This window comes from Diceros bicornis, chromosome 34 (genome assembly GCF_020826845.1).
Source record: "Diceros bicornis minor isolate mBicDic1 chromosome 34, mDicBic1.mat.cur, whole genome shotgun sequence".
Taxonomy (NCBI): Eukaryota; Metazoa; Chordata; class Mammalia; order Perissodactyla; family Rhinocerotidae; genus Diceros; species Diceros bicornis.
This window is the reverse complement of record NC_080773.1, coordinates 31,550,929-31,565,500: the sequence shown is the minus strand read 5'-3', so window position 1 is coordinate 31,565,500 and position 14,572 is coordinate 31,550,929. Positions and strand designations below refer to the sequence as shown.

The window sequence follows — 14,572 nt, the reverse complement described above, 5'->3', positions numbered from 1 at the left end:
GAGCATTCCATCCAAAAACCGAAGAATACACATTCTTTTCAAATGCACATGGAACATTCTCCAGGATTGATCACATATTAGGCCAAATTTAAGAAGATTGAAATAATACCAAGCATCTTTTCTGACCACAACGGTATGAAACTAGAAATCAACTATAGGAAGAAAATCAGAAAAGTCGCAACTATGTGGAGATTAAACAAAATGCTACTGAACAACGACTGGGTCAACGAAGAAATCAAAAATACCTGGAGACAAATGAAAATGAAAATACGACATGCCAGAATTTATGGGATACAGCAAAAGCGGTTCTAAGAGGGAAGTTTATAGCAATACAGGCCTATCTCAACAAACAAGAAAAATCTCAAATAAACAATATAACAATACACCTAAAGGAACTGGAAAAAGAAGAATAAACAAAGCCCAAAATCAGTAGAAGAAGGGAAATGATAAAAATCAGAGCAGAAATAAATGAAATAGAGACCAAAAGAACAATAGAAAAAATTAATAAAACCAAGAGCTGGTTCTTTGAAAAGATCAACAAAATTGACAAACCTTTAGCTAGACTCACCAAGAAAAAAAGAGAGAAGGCACAAATAAGTAAAATCAGAAATGAAAGAGGAGAGGTTACAGCAGACACCTCAGAAATACAAAAGATTATAGGAGAATACCATGAAAAGCTATATGCCAACCAATTCGACAATCTGGAAGAAATGGATAAATTCTTAGAATCATACAACCTTCCAAAACTGGATCAAGAAGAAGTAGAGAATTTGAATAGACCAATCACCAGTAAGGAGATCAAAACAGTAATCAAAAACCTCCCCAAAAATAAAAGTCCAGGACCAGACGGCTTCCCTGGTGAATTCTACCAAACATTCAAAGAAGACTTAATACCTATCCTTCTCAAACTCTTCCAAAAAATTGAGGAGGGGGGGAAGCTCCCTAACTCATTCTACGAAGCTGACATTACCCTGATACCAAAACCAGACAAGGACAACACAAAAAAAGAAAATAACAGGCCAATATCACTGATGAACATCGATTCAAAAGTCCTCAACAAAATACTAGCAAATCGCATACAACAATACGTTAAAAAGATTACACACCATGATCAAGTGGGATTTATTCGAGGTATGCAGGGATGGTTTAACATTCGAAAATCAATCAACGTTGGTGTTGGGAAAACTGGACAGCCACATGCAAAAAAATGAAAGTAGACCCTTACCTTACACCATACACAAAAATTAACTCCAAATGGATTAAAGACTTGAATGTAAGACCTGAAACTATGAAACTTCTAGAAGAAAACATAGGCAGTACGCTCTTCGACATCGGTCTTAGCAACATATTTTCAAGCACCATGTCTGACCGGGCAAGAGAAACAATAGAAAAAATAAACAAATGGGACTACATCAAACTAAAAAGCTTCTGCACAGCAAAGGAAACCATCAACAAAACAAAAAGACAACCTAACAATTGGGAGAAGATATTTGCAAACCATACATCTGATAAGGGCTTAATCTCCAAAATATATAAAGAACTCATGCATCTCAACAACAAAAAAACTACCAACCCGATTAAAAAATGGGCAAATGACCTGAACAGACATTTCTCCAAAGAAGATATACAGATGGCCAACAGACACATGAAAAGATGTTCAAAATCACTAACTATCAGAGAAATGCAAATCAAAACTACAATGAGATATCACCTCACGCCCATCATAATGGCTATAATTAACAAGACAGGAAACAACATGTGTTGGAGAGGATGTGGAGAGAAGGGAACTCTCATACACTGCTGGTGGGAGTGCAAACTGATGCAGCCACTATGGAAAACAGTATGGAGATTCCTCAAAAAATCAAGGATAGAACTACCATACAATCCAGCTATTCCACTGCTGGGTATTTATCCAAAGAACTTGAAAACACCAATGCATAAAGCTACATGCACACCTGTGTTCATTGCAGCGTTATTCACAATAGCCAAGACTTGGAAGCAACCTAAGTGCCCATCAAGGGACAAATGGATAAAGAAGATGTGGTATATATACACAATAGAATACTACTCAGCCATAAGAAATGATGAAATCCAGCCATTTGTGACAACATGGATGGACATTGGGGGTATTATGCAGGGTGAGGTAAGTCAGAGGGAGAAGGTCAAATACCGTATGATTTCCTTCATTAAGTAGTAGATAATAACAACAATAAACAAACACATAGGGACAGAGATTAGATTGGTGGTTACCAGAGGGGAAGGGGGGAGGGAGGAGGGCGAAAGGGATAATTCGGCACATGTGTGTGGTGATGGGTTGTAATTAGTATTTGGGTGGTGAACATGATGTAATCTATGCAGAAATAGAAGTATAATGATGTACACCTGAAATTTATACAATGTTATAAACCAATGTTACTGCAATAAACAAAAAATTTTAAAAAAAAGAAGAAAAAATATTTACAGGTAAAAACTATACATCTTTCCGCCTGTGACTGAGAATGAGACAAGAACGTTCACTATGACCTCTTCTATTCAGGAGGACACTGGAAGAACTAACAAATCAAATAAAGCGAAAAAAAAAAAAAACGTGAATAGAGTGAAGGGATGGAATAAAACTGTATTACTCACACATTACAAAACTGTGCATGGAAAACCCCAAATAATATAAAGATCTATTATTCTAATTTGAAAGGAATTGATCCAATGTCACTAGATACATCATCAATATATATAAATCAGCTGCACTTGAAACTCCCAGTTTGGACCAAGAGGAAGTAGAGGTTTGTCTCCCTGACCCCCACAAGGCACAGAAAACCTGGACCTTGTATATACAACAAATATGAGAATACTCCAAACAGTGCAGAGAAGGCAGCAGACAGGCTAAGACTGTTATGACCCCAGGAGTGACACAGTGGGTGTCAAAGGAGCCACATGGGGACCTGGCCGGCACCTCCACCTGGCAGTAATGAGTCAGTACCCCAGCCATGTGTCAGAAAAGGCCTTTGTAACAGATGACTTACATAAGATGCAGACTCTCACAACATGATATCCATAATGTCCAGTTCATAACAAGAACCAGGAAAAACTCACCTTGAGTGAGAAAAGACCACTGTCACCAGGTGCTGACACTGAGGTGACACAGAGGTTGGAATTATCTGACAGGATTGTGAAGCAGCTACAATAAAGATACTTTGATGAGCAATTACACATACACTTAAAATAAATCTTTGAAAATGGGTCTCAGTAAAGAAACAGAGATACAAAAACGAAGGTAATGGAAATTCTAGATCTGAAAAACACAATAATGAAAATAAAGGCTCCATGGATGGGCTCAACAGCAGAATGGAGAGGACAGAGGAAATAACGAACATGAAGACACAACAATAGAAATTACTCAATCTGAAGAACAGGGAGCAAATGAACTGGAAAAGAACATGAACAGAGCCTCAGGACCTGTGGGACTCTAACAAAAGATCTCACATCCATGTGATATGAATCCTAGAAGCAGAGGAGAAAGAGGACAAGACTGAAAAACTGTTCAAGAAATCGTGGCTGGATTTCCCCAAACTTGGCACAAATCATAAACCTACATATGCATGAAACTCAGTGAACCTCAAACAGGAGAAGGCCACAGAAATCCAAGCCAAGACTCATCATAACCCAACTAAGGAAAACAAAAGACAAGCTCCTTGAATGCAGTGAGACAGAAATGCCACTTGACCATAGAGGGAAACCACTCAGATGACAACGGGCTTCCCGTCAGAAACCATGAAGGCAGGAAGCAAGTGGAATGACATGTCATGTGATGAAAGAAAAGAACTGTCGATCCCAAATTCTACAGAGGGTGAAATTATCCTTCAGGAAGGAAGAAGAAATAAAAACATTCTCAGGTGAAGGAAGCTAAGAGGATTTGTCACAAGCAGGCCTCCCCTAAATGAATGGAAAAGGAAGTTCTTGACCAAGAAAGGAACTGACAAAGGGATGATCCTTGGAACACGAGGAAGGAAGAAAGAAGAATGGGAAGAAAACGTGGACTCTGGGACAGTGCAGAGGACAGAGAGTCAGAACTGCCCAGTTGCTTTGCCTCCATGAGCACTCGTGTCACATTACTTTCAAATTTTGAGGCAGGAAAAACAAGCATACAGGCATTTATGCAATGATGTTGACATCTTTTGTTAATTGACTAACATTTTAGGAAACAAGGATAAATTAAGGTTTTATTTAATTCCCAGAGCTCACACAGTGAAGGGAGACGTTTGAATTCCATGCAGCGTTAAGAATCTATGGAACACTTGAAGCAATCGAGACACCCCCAGAAGAGCCAGGCCTTAGTAGTCAGGCCAAACGAGCTGCAGGATACGCCTAAAGACAGATTGTTGGTAAAGCCTTGAAAGGAAAAGCTGAACCACAAAGTCATTTAATCGACTTCCAAAACATAGTTACATACTGTTTAAAAAAAGAAAGCAGAATCTGTATAATCAACAGTATAACTTTCATATTGCCTGGCATAGTCATCAACAACAACCCTGCGGGCCGGCCCCGTGGCTTAGCCGTTAAGTGTGCACGCTCTGCTACTGGCAGCCCGGGTTCGGATCCTGGGCGTGCACCGACGCACCGCTTCTCTGGACATGCTGAGGCCGCGTCCCACATACAGCAACTAGAAGGGTGTACAACTATGACACACAACTATCTACTGGGACGTTAGGGAAAAAAAGGAGGGGAATTGGCAATAGATGTTAGCTCAGAGCCGGTCTTCCTCAGCAAAAAAAGAGGAGGATTAGCATGGATGTTAGCTCAGGGCTGATCTTCCTCACAAAAAAAAACAACAACAACAATGCTGCACTCAGGTGGACTAGCAGAGGTTAGTGCCACCCTCAAAGACTTAAAGGAGGCAGCAGTGGGGCAACCGTATCCGTGCTTAATACACCAGCCTGGCCCCTGAAAAACTGGATGTATCCTGGGTGGTGGATGGTGGAGGGCCACAGACCTCACCAAGTACTGACTCCTGTCAGCTGCTCTGCGGGATGGATGCATTTCCTAGGACAGAATTATGCAGCCTCTGGTCACTTGTGTGCAGCTTTGGATCTGGTAACTAAGAAGCAGCTCTTCTTCCCCTGGGATGGACTGCAGTACATGTTCACAGTGTCCAGGGATAAACTAACTCTCCCCCTTTCACAGCATTGTCCAAAGTGACCCTCAGCATCTCGACATCGGGCAGAACATCACATTTGTCCACAATATTGGTGACATCGTGTTAATTTGACCTGATGAGTAAAGGGTGGTGAGTACTCTGGTTGCCCTGGTATGTACTCCAGGTGGGAGATTTAAAAAAAAGAAAAAGAAAAAGAAAGAAAGAAATTCAAGGATTCAGGGTCTGCCAAAGCAGTGAACTTTATAGAGGTGCTGCTCTCTGAGTTCTGCCAAGACATACCCCGTATCACACCTTACAACGCCTCACACTAAGACAGAGACACGTTTCTGGGTATGAGGTTTGGATGGTGGAAGCAGCATGTACCATACTCGAGAAAGCAGATTTCTCACTTTTTAGGTGACTGAGAAGGCTGTGGGTCTGAGTGGAGCCCAGAGGAAGACAGGGCTCTGCAGTACCAGGATCCTGCAGCCATGGCCATGTGATCTGCCAGGTCCCCTGATGCTGTAAGTCCCCTTGTACTGGGATGCTGTGTGAATTCCCTGCCAAACGCCAAGGGTAGATTTTCGCCTCCTTGGGTTCCTGCCGTCACATCACCCACAATAGAGAGTAGACTCCATTTAAAAAGCTGCTCCTGGGGGGGCTGGCCCGGTGGCGCAAGCGGTTAAGTGCGCGCGCTCCGCTGCAGCGGCCCGGGGTTCGCTGGTTCGGATCCCGGGCGCGCACCAACGCACTGCTTGGCAAGCCATGCTGTGGCGGCGTCCCATATAAAGTGGAGGAAGATGGGCACAGATGTTAGCCCAGGGCCATCTTCCTCAGCAAAAAAAAAAAGAGGAGGATTGGCGGATGTTAGCACAGGGCTGATCTCCTCACAAAAAAAAAAAAAAAAAAAAAAAAAAGCTGCTCCTGGGGCCGGCCCAGTGGTGTAGTGGTTAAGTTCGCGAGCTGTGCTTCAGTGGCCCGGGGTTCGCAGGTTCAGATCCTGGGCGCAGACCTATGCACCGCTCATCAAGCCACACTGTGGCAGTGTCCCACATACAAAATAGAGAAAGGTTGGCGACAGATGTTAGCTCAGGGCCGATCTTGCTCACAAAAAAAAAAAAAAATACAGAAAAAGCTGCTCCTGACATGCTGCTGGTTCCCAATAGGAACTGAAGGACTGACAAGGAGACATCGAGTTTATACAACTGGAACCATCTATGATGAGCTGGCTATTGTCATTCTCACCAAGTCATAAGGTTGTAATCCATTGCTGGATGAGAGTGGTACAGCTGGGGCCATGGACAGGTCCAGAGGACAAAGATGAGTCACACAAAGATGTGGATTAGGTGCACATGACGCCCACGTCTGTACCCATCACAATGGCGCCTCTCCTCAGTCGTCATCTACAGATCTGTGGCCTGGGCCATGCCTGGGTTGCGGGATGTTTTGGAGTACTGTTGCTCTGCAGCCCCACTTGGGGGACTCTGATGAGAGAAAATGCCTTCAGTGGGCAGACATTACTCTTTTTGTGGGTAATACCCTTTTTGTGGAAAGAGAATCGGCTAGATGGAAAGGTGTACACGGACTCCAGGATAGTAGCAAATACCTTGTCTATACGGTCAGGGGACTGGAAGGAGCAAAACTGAATGGAGGAGACAAGGATATCCAGGAAGGAGCCATGTGTATGGACAGATGTACAGGAGTGGGCACAAAGCACTGAATCTTGAATCAGATATTAATGTCCCCAGAGAGCACCACTGTGGACAAGGTCCTTAACAACCAAGGGGACAGGATGGCTCATCAGCAGATACTAGCCAGCCTCTGCTCTTCGTCATCCCAGTGTTTACACAGTGATATGAAGGACAGCCATGGCGGCAGAGATGGAGGCTCTTCATGATCCTGGTGTCATGGACTGCCTGTCACCAAGACTGATCCAACTACAGACACTGATGGATGTTCATCATGTCAGCAGCAGAGACCAACAAAGAGTCCTTAATGTTGTATCATTCCTCACGGAAGCATCGGACATGTGGCTGCAAGCTGATTTCAGCCCTGCTGGGATGGACACTGATTGAGCCTAACTAGTATATACCTGTGTGAATATTCAACATAAAAGGTACCGCCTTTGATCTCACTCATATGTGGAATATAAACCAACACATGGACAGAGAAAACTGTATTGTTGTTACCAGGGGCAATGGGGGTGGGGGGTGGGCACAGGGGTGAAGGGAGACACGTATATGGTGATTGACAAACAAGAATGTACAACCAAAAATTTCACAATGTTATAAACTATTAAGACATCAATAAAAAAAGAATGTACCCCCTTTAAGTGTGTAGTTTGATCAGCTTTGGCAAATGTAGAAATTCATGTAACAACTATACCACAATCAATATACAAAACATTGCCATCACTCCTACAATTCCATGGTGATGTTTTTAGTCAGTCTGTGCCCCCCCAAACCCAGACTGAGGCTAACAGCAATCAGCTTTCTTCACTAGGTACTCGTCTTGCCAATTCTAGAATTTCATTAATACAGAATCACAAGGTATGTACCCTCCTGTATCTGCCCTCTTTCACGCACTAGAATGTTTTTTAAAATTCCTCCATTTTATTAATGTCTCCTTTCAGTTTTATTTTCATTTCTCTAATGATTATTGCTATTGAGCACTTTCTCATGTGCTTATTGGTCAGTTAAATATCTTCTTTTGAGACATGTCTGTTCAAACTGTTTTGCTCGTGTGGGAGGGTTTTATTACCATTTGTAAAAGTCCATATTTAGTCTACAAACAAATCCCTTATCAGATACACAAATGCACAGTATATATATATATGTATATATATATTTTTTTCTCCTAGCCTGGCTTGTTTCCTCCATTACCTGTCCTTTGAAGGGCAAAAGTTTTTAGTTTTATAAACTCCAATTAATTTTACTGTTGATGTTATTTATGCTTTTTGTATCTTTCTGAGGAATCTTTGTCTAATCTAAGGTTGTAAAGATTTTCTTCAAGTTTTTTCTTTAGACGCCTTATGGTTTTCACTTTTGCAGTTACATCCATGATCCATTTCACGTGAATTATTGTGTACGGTGTGAGGTAAAGGCCAAGGTTCATTTTCTTCCAATCCGATGTCCAGTTGTCCCAGCACCATTTGTGGAGAAGATGATCTTTTCCTCAAGGAAGCACTTCTGTCCTTTGTTAAAAGTCAATGGGTCGTCTATGTGCGGGCCAACCTATGGGATCTCCCTTCTGTGTATTTTTCTACCTCCTGTCCTTATGCAAATACCACACTGCCCATTACATTTGTTCTTTCCACAGGAAGTCTCGGTGTAAGAAGTGTCCAATTTTATTCCTTTTCAGAATTTTGTTGCTATTGTTGCTCTTTTGTATATTTCCACATACATTTTAGTATCAGCCCATCAATTGCTTAAAAAGCTAGTTGAAACTTTGTTTGTGGTGGCTTGGAATATGTATCACTTTAGAGAGAGCTGATATCTTAACAATATTGAGAATTTCAATCAATGAACATGGTATATTGCCTCTTCTTTCTTTTTTTTTTTTTTTAGTTCTTTAATTTCTCTTGGCTAAGTATTATAGTTTTCAGTCTTCAGATCTTATACATCTATACTTATATTTATCCCTACATGTTTATAGTTTTTGGAGCTATTATAAATAGAATTGTCGTTTAATTTTGCTTTCCAATTGTTCCTGTGAATTTATAGAAGAAAATTCAATTGATTTTTTCAATTGATTTTTGAATATCAATCTTATATCTTGAGAACTTGCTCCTTCAACTATTAGTTATACAAGTTCCTTTGTAGATTCCTTAGGATTTCCTCCATACATGATTATGTGGAGTGAGAATAAAGACAATTTTATTCCTTTCATTTCGATCTGTACGCCTTTTATTCCCTTCACTTTCCTTATTGCACCAGCCAGTTCTGAATAGAAGTCGTGAGACCATCATTGCCTTGTCCTAACCATACTCAGAACATATAACACTTGTTCAGTATAATATTAGCTAAACATAAATCATAGATGCTCTTTATCTGATTAAGGAAATTCCCTTCTATTCCTGTACAGCTGAGCATTTGTTTCATTTTATCCAGTCTTTGTGTGCATGTATGTATGTAACGACGTGGTTTTTCTTTATTAGTCTCTTAACATGGTGGATTACCTTTATTGACTTTCAAATGCTGAACTAGCCTGGCAACTGAGGACAAATTCCACTTGGTTCTGATATTGTCCTTTTCCTATATTGCTGACTTTTATTTACCAATATTTTTTTCCTTTCTTTTTTCTGAGTGTGTATGTGGAAGATCAGCCCTGAGCTAACATCCTTGCCAATCCTCCTCTTTTTGCTGAGGAAGACTGGCCCTGAGCTAACATCCGTGCCCATCTTCTTCCACTTTATGTGGGATGCCGCCACAGCATGGCCTGACAAACAGTGTGTCAGTGCACGCCCAGGATCGGAACCTGGGCCACCAGCAGCGGAGCGTGCACACTTAACTACTACGCCACAGGGCCAGGTCCCTATTTACCAAGATTTTGGTGAGGATTTTGGCATCTATGTTCTTCAGAGACGTTGGCCTACACCTTTATTACTTTGAACCATCTTTGTCTGATTTGAGTTTGGAGTAATACTTGCCTCATAAAATTGTTGCAAAGTTCCTCTGTCTTCTACTTGCTGGAAGAGATCGTGAAGAGTTGTATTAATTCTCCTCCAAATGTTGGGTGGTACATGCCGGTGAGACCGTTGTGACCAGGAGTTTTCTTTGTTGGAAAGTTGTTTTAACTACAAATGCAATTTAATAATTTTATTTATTTACTTTTCCCCCAAAGCCCCAGTAGATAGTTGTACGTCATAGTTGCACATCCTTCTAGTTGCTGTATGTGGGACTCGGCCTCCGCATGGCCGGAGAAGCAATGCATCGGTGCGCGCCCGGGATCCGAACCCAGGCCGCCAGCAGCGGAGCGCGCGCACTTAACCGCTAAGCCACAGGGCCGGCCCTACAAATGCAATTTAATATTTTTCAAGAATATCAGACGATTTTTTCTTGAGTGAGTTTTGGTAGTTTGTATCTTTCAAGACTGGCCCATTCAAATTGTCAAATTTACAAGCACAGAGGTGTTTGTAGTAGTATTCTCTTTCTTCCTATTAATTATTCATTAATAAAAATAATCCTATTTGTAGTAATATCCCATCATCCATGTTAGATGTTGGCAAGTTTTGTCTTGTCTCTTTTTTCCATGATTACTCTAGTGGTTTGTCAATTTTGTCGGTCTTTTTAAAGAATCAGCTTTGGGTTTCATTGATTTTTCTTCCTGTGTTTTGTTTTCAGTATGATTAATTTTTGCCCTTTATTATGATTGTATTATGCTTACTTTGGGGTGAGTTTGCTCTTCTTTTTCCTGTCTCTTAAGATGGAAGCTTAGTTTAGTGATTGGAAACCATTCTATGTTTAATATGAGCACTTACTGCTCTGGCTTTTCTTATAAACTCTGCTTTGGCTGCACCCCACAATGTTTATTATGCTGTATTTTCATTTCCATTCAGTTTAAACTATTTTCCAATATTCCTTGAGTTCCTCTTCACCCCATGGATTATTTAGATGTGTGTTGTTTAATTTCCAAATAGTTGAAGGTTTTCCAGATATCTTTCTAGTAATAGACTTTTGCTTAAATTCCATTATAAAAGAAGTGATATATGATATTAATTATTTTAAATTTGTTAAGCTTTGTTTTATAACCAAGGATCTGGACTATCACGGCCAATGTTCCATGTGCACTTGGAAAGAGTGTCTATTTTACTGCTGCTGGAGTGTTCTCTGTGTGTCAATTAGATTAAGTTGGTTCCTAGTGTTGTTCAGGTTTCCTGTGTCCTTGCTGATTTGCCATTTATTTGCTCAATTTCCATTTAAAGTGTGTAAAGTCCAAAACTATAATTGTTCATGTACTTATTTGTCCTTTCATTTCTGACGGTTTTTGCTTTATGGGCTTTGAAGCTCTGTGGTTTTTTGCACACGCATTTAGGATTACTACGTCGTCTTGGTGAGTTGGACTTTTTATCATTATGTACTATCTTTCTTTATCCCTGATAATTTTCCTGTTCAAAAGTCTGCTTTATCTGATATCTTCTATTGTACTGTCTCACATGGTATAGCCATTGTGGTAGATAGAATAATGCTACTTCCTCCTGAATTTCAAAGCTATCCACACTCTAATCTCTGAGACCTGTGACTATGTTACCTTATGTGGTAAAAGAGACTTGGCAGATGTGACTCAATTAAGTACCTCGAGATGGGGACATTTTCCTGGATGATCTGGGTGAGCCCAATGTAATCACAAGGCTTCTTGTAAGAAGGAGACAAAAGGGTCAGAGTCAGTGGTAGGAAACGTGATGATGGAATCAAGAGGCTGCAGTGATGGAAGGAAGGAGTCAGGAGCCCAGTGCTGCAGGCGTCTCTGGGAGCTGGGAAAGGCCAGGAAACTGATTCTCATAGCAGAGCCACAAAAAGCAACCATCCCTGCTAAAATCCCAACTTTAGACCAGTGACACTGATTTTGTACCTCTGACCTCCAGTACAGTAAGATAGTATATTTGTGTTGTTTAAATCCACTCAGTTTGCGGTAATTTCTTACAGCAGCAACAGGAAACTTAGCCACTTGAGCTTTCTTTTAATTAATGTTTGCATAATATATTGATCCTCTTACCTTTAACCTATTTACATCATTGCATTAAAGTGAACCTCCGGTAGACTGCATAGAGTTGGGTCTCACTTATTGTTGCTAATCCAGTCCTATGATCTCTGCCATTTAATTGTGCTTTCACCATTTATATTTAATGTATTTATTGAAGGTTCTTTTCTGGTTTACCATTTTATTCTTTGTTTTCTGCTTATCCCCTCTACTGTTTGTTCTTCAGTTTTCCCTTCCTGCTTTCTTTGGCTTTTTGGAATACTTTTTAGTATTCCATTTTAATTTATCTATTGGTGTTCTAACTGGAACTCTTTGCATGTTGTTTCTTAAGAGGCTGTTGTAGGTATTATAATGTACACACCTAATTACACAGAGTTAACATTTTACCTCTTCAAGAGAAATGTAGAAGCCTTACCACTGTGTGGGTCCTTTCATCCTCACCACTTTATGCTGCAGCTGTTATGTGTGTTACATCTACATACATTAAAACCCCACCAGACAATGTCATCAGTTTTGCTTTAAACAGCCAAACACATTTAAAGAACTTAAGAGGAGAAATATATGCTGCTACATTTACCTAGATATTTACCATTTTTTACTCTTCCTTTATTCTTGAATTTCTAAGTTTCCCTCTAGAATTATTTCCTTTCCGCTTAAAGAACTTTCCTTACTTCTTTTAGAGCAGGTCTGCTCGCAACAAATTCTCTCAGTGTTCCTTCCTCTCTGAATGATTTTATTTTGCTTTCATTCCAGAAGAATACATCTAGAAAATTCCAGGTTGGCTCTTCTTGTCTTACAGAACTTTTAACATCTTCTGACATCGACAGTTTCTGATGTGAAATCTGTAATCATTCAAATCATTTTTGCTCTGTGTTTCATGGCATTTTTATCTGGAGGATTTCAACTTTTTTTTTTTTTTTGGTTTTCACTATCTTGATTAGAATTATGACGTGTGGCATGGTTTTTAAAGCTTATCTTATTTTGCATTTGCAGAACATCTTGGGCGTGTAAATTTAGGACTTTCAACAAATCTATGAAATGGTCAGCTTTTATTTCTTCAAATATTTTTTCTTCATTAATATCAATCTCATTTTGCTGGGAGATCAATGATATGATTTGTCTCACAGATGCCTGCGTCTGTGTCATTTTTTAAAATCCTTTTTGCCTCCAACCCGTGCTCTCACCCAGTGACTGGAGAAAGAATCACAATATGAGATGATGAGCTCTGCCCAGAGAAGGAAGAGGCACTGAGGAGGCAGAAATGACTCAGAGGTTTTGAAGGAGGCTGATGAAGAAAAAGATGGTACTGACTTTAGAAACAGGGAAGTCAGTGAAGGGAAGTGTTTAGGGGGAAGGAAATCCGCAATCCCAGGTCAGGAGGGAGGGCTACACCTTCTTCTGAGAAATGGTGATCAGTCTCCTAAGCATCTCCCCAAGCCTTCTTCTCCCCAGGGTCCTCCTCCCTGTGATGGCCCCACTGGCTTCTCCAGGCACCAAGGCAGACAGTGGAACAGCCTTACATTTCACATCCAATCATCAAATCCACACCACCACGCCCCTTGAGTCCTTCTTAACAACATCCCTGATCCATCACAAGACTCAGGGCATCTCATCTGTGTCATCACATCTCATCTGTCTCACCTTCCTGGTCTTCACATCCAGGCCCCCACTCCTTTCTCCAGTTCATTCCTCTCACTGCCTCCAAAGGACTCTTATAATAACCCTATCTGGTCTGATCCTGCCCTGCTCAGAACCCTTCCAGCAACTTTCATCTTCAAAAAAGATCAAGTTGCACCATCTGATGTTCAGGGCTGTGAATGATCAGGTCTGAGCTAAACTCACCAGCCCCAGCGAACACACTCTCCTTCTCAACCAAACTCATCACAGTTAACCACATACTCCCCCAAACACACACACAAGCTGAGCTACTTAACAATTCTGTGCCTTCCTCTGGCTGCTCCCTCAGCCAGTCTGAACCTAGCCCACTCCTTTCCAACCTGATGTACCAAGAAGCTGTCCTGTCTCATTCCACCCAACTGTAAATGTATTTTGTGTTATAGGTTTGTGTAAGGGTTATATGAGAAAACCACATAAACAACTTAAAATACTGATCAACACACTATCCAGGGGCCAAATTAATGTTGCAGTTTTATTATTAATAGAGTTAATTATCAATAGAGCCTTCCTGCATTACATTTTCCACGTGGTGGTAGTCTTTTTTAAACAGAAATGTGTTCATATTGTCTGTTACTTAAAATCTTCCCATTGTCTTAAAGATAAATGTCAAGGTACTGGCAAGGTGCTCAAGATCCTGTGTGACAAGGCCCAGGATTCTGATTGCTCTCAATTCTGAGAACAGCTCAGACCTTTCTGGTCAAGGATGCCCCACCTCCACCTCTGGGCTGACCCTGCTCATGCCTTGGGTCACTCCTTCACCAGAAGGACCCCTCACAGCCAGGATGCAAGTTGCAGGATATCTACCTGTTGTTGAATCTCATTGTCCCTTGTTTTATTTTTTTCTCCCAGCTTGTATTAAAACAAGACTATAGGGGCCGGCCCCGTGGCTTAGCAGTTAAGCGCCCGCGCTCGGCTACTGGTGGCCCCAGTTCGGATCCGGGGCGCGCACCGCTTGTCTGGCAATGCTGAGGCGGCGTCCCACATACAGCAACCAGAAGGATGTGCAACTATGACATACAACTATCTACTGGGGCTTTAGGGAGAAAAAGGGGGGAAAAAGGAGGA

General features: G+C 41.1%; 1 protein-coding gene across 10 annotated transcripts in view; it reads left to right on the top strand.

The window, feature by feature from the left end:
* LOC131397369 (leukocyte immunoglobulin-like receptor subfamily B member 3) overlaps window positions 1–14,572 on the top strand; it is a 69,828-nt gene that overhangs the window by 28,034 nt on the left and 27,222 nt on the right. The gene's annotated exons all lie outside the window — the stretch shown is intronic.